This window comes from Rutidosis leptorrhynchoides, chromosome 1, assembly GCF_046630445.1.
Source record: "Rutidosis leptorrhynchoides isolate AG116_Rl617_1_P2 chromosome 1, CSIRO_AGI_Rlap_v1, whole genome shotgun sequence".
Taxonomy (NCBI): Eukaryota; Viridiplantae; Streptophyta; class Magnoliopsida; order Asterales; family Asteraceae; genus Rutidosis; species Rutidosis leptorrhynchoides.
In genome coordinates, this window is record NC_092333.1 from 539,761,944 (window position 1) to 539,765,122 (window position 3,179).

Sequence of the window (3,179 nt, forward strand, 5' to 3'; positions counted from 1 at the left end):
TCTAGAACCGGACATAAGTGAATTTACCAAAACACCCTCAAAAGATTCCATTGAAATGGGTTAATAATATCATTACAGCGACATTTGTCGCGTTTCGCGACACCTTGTCGCGTTTCGCGACACCAATACGCGACACACAACACTCAAACGCTACAAAGTGGATAAAAATCACCATCAGAAGTTGTCTCGTTTCAAGCATGTTTGTCACGGAACGCGACGCACCAGAACGCGACAAACTGCACTCAAACTCGACAGTTTACCTGATGTACTCCAATTTCACTTTTAAAACATCCCAAAGTTAATCGTGGTCAATGCATTACATCCAAACTATTAAATAATCATTTTTGGACTTCAAATGACGCCCCGAGCGTCATGTTTAGAAAAACGGGGTGTTACAAACGAGTTCCAAATGACATTCATATCAATTAAATCGAGTTCATGCATTTTTGACTCAAAAAGTCCACTTTAATACTCAAAAATCATGTTTAGGATCAAAGTTTTGATCATTTAGAAACCTAAACATGTTACACTACTTAATTAAGCATGAACCACCAACAAAATTCGGCCATAAGCCGTTTATATCAAAAAGCCCCAATTTTGCTCAAGAACACAAACCCTAGATTACTCAAAATTTGAAGTTTAAGGCTTCTAATCATGTTAAATAGCATTAATCTAGGTTATACAAACATAATATACAAACAATTTAAGGCACAATTAAGCAAGAAATCATCAAAATCAAATTAGGTATAATATTGCTCAAGAACACTAAAAATCTGAATTAAAGAGTGTTTGGATGTAGAAATTACCGATTTTCTTGAAAAACTTCTTGGCAAGTATCTCCTCATCGTTATTTTAGCAAAAAATTTGATGATTAACGGTGAAAAATTGTGAATCTGGGAGTGTTTTTGTGGGTATTTTCGCATAAATATATGTGTATATGTGTTTGGGGACTGGTCTGTCGACCAGTTGATCCCATCTGAGATTTCATTTCTCCGCGAATGCGGATTTGGGTACCACAAAAACTTCGCGAGTGCGGATTTTTTTTTAAATCTTTAATAATAAAACAATTAATTAAATTTAAAATTTTTTTTTCCTTTTTATTTAGGACGAGGTTGTTTCGGTACGTTTACCTAGTGCGTCCCTCGACAAAATTTTAAAATTTGTTATTTTAAAGCGTTTGTTTTAAAAGCAAAGATTTTTGGGTTTTTTAAATGTTTTTGGCATATTTTAAATCAATAAGATTAAAAATAATGATAACAAAATTTCTCGTCCCGCCCTCGGGTAAAGCAATTTCGGTTCAACGATCTAGTCTTCAACTCACGACGAATTTTAAATATCAATTTTTTAACTTAATGAAATAAAGTAAATTTTTGTTTTTAAATTCACACCAAACTTAAATTTAAAATGCATAAAATTAAAAATTCATATTAATATTATTAATATTTTTATACATTAATTTTTCAAACTTATATTGAAAATATTAATTTTTAAATTTTTTTAAAAAACTTAAATATATTGATTTTAAAAATTTACAATAATAATTTAATATTTTAAAAACAAGGTAAAAATAAAATTAAAAATCTTTTTGGTCTTTTATCCCACTTTAATCAATCAAATATTATCAAAAATATACGCTCCTCTTTTGGGTAAAGTAATTTCGGCTATATTACCTATTTTTACTCCTGACGAATTTTTGAAATATTTTGGATTGATTGATTAAAGATATTTATACCTTATGAATAAACGGTAAATTTCGCAGTGATGTATTAAATTTTTGAATGATATCAATAATTTCGGTTTCGCATACCTAATTTTATTGAATATCAATTTAATACTTTATAGCGAACGATTCAGCGTTTATTATCAAAAGGTTAAAAGCAATAAAAAAATTGTACATACTTACATGTCAGAAAGAATTCTCAGAGACCTGCTTTAGCCGACTCATAGGAGAGTCGTGTGATTTGGTTTTCCATAGCTACGTAAGCGTAACCTCGATTTTTCAATAACTTTTCTTCTAAACATATGAACGGTCCTTCTCTGCATAGAGTAACAAATTCGGTATTTGAATATGTTTGATTGTTAGAACATTTACCTTCGTGTGACCATTTTCCGCATTTATGACATCTTTAAAGGTGTCGTGCTCTTTTTTTTGTTGCGGATTTTGATTTTCCTTTACCAAAATGTGTCTTATGATGATATTTCCTGAGTTCTTTCCTTACTTTATCCATTTTCCCTCTTATGAATGATACCAGTTCACTCGGGAAGGTGTTATAATTACGTTTAGTAATCATAGCGTGTAGTAGTAGACCATGGTTCAGATCAAAGGAATTCTTCATCTTGTAAAACCTAAAAGAAATAAAAATTCAGAATGGGGGGAGAAGACTAGTTCTTTAGGGTCTGCTAGGGAAAGACCATGCGAATTCCATTTTTGAAAACTACACGAAAACAGAATATCTAACTCTAACAGAAATTCATATTACCCTTAAAAGATTCGAATCTTTCCACACTTAGTTAGCTGTGGTGTCGAAATTATGATTAACTTCATCTTCAACTTCCATTGGATTATTTATGTAATGTTTAATTCTGTGACCATTAACCTTAAATTCAATCCCATTTGAATTTATTAACTTTACTGTTCCGTATGGGAAAACTCTTTTGACTATGAATGGTCCAGACCATCTTGATTTCAATTTTCCAGGAAATAGCTTGAATCTTGAATTGAAAAGAAGAACTCGGTCTCCTTCTTTAAATTCTTTTGAACTTCTGATTCTTTTATCATGCTATTTCTTCGTTCTTTCCTTATAGATTAATGAATTTTCATATGCTTCATGTCTCAATTCTTCTAATTCGTTTAGTTGACTTAACCGTAGACGTCCGGCTTCATGTAAATCAAGATTACATGTCTTCAAAGCCCAAAATGCTTTGTGCTCAATTTCTACTGGAAGGTGAAATGGTTTTCCGTAAACAAGTTTAAAAGGTGTGGTTCCAATTAGAGTTTTGTAGGTTGTTCGAAAAGCCCGGAGTGCATCCTCCAATTTCATGGACCATTCCTTCGGATTTGATCCTACGGTTTTCTCTAGAATATGTTTTAAAACTCGGTTGGTATTTTCAACTTGTCCACTTGTTTGTAGATGATAAGCGGTTGAGATTTTATGAGTTACTCCATATCTTTTGAGAAC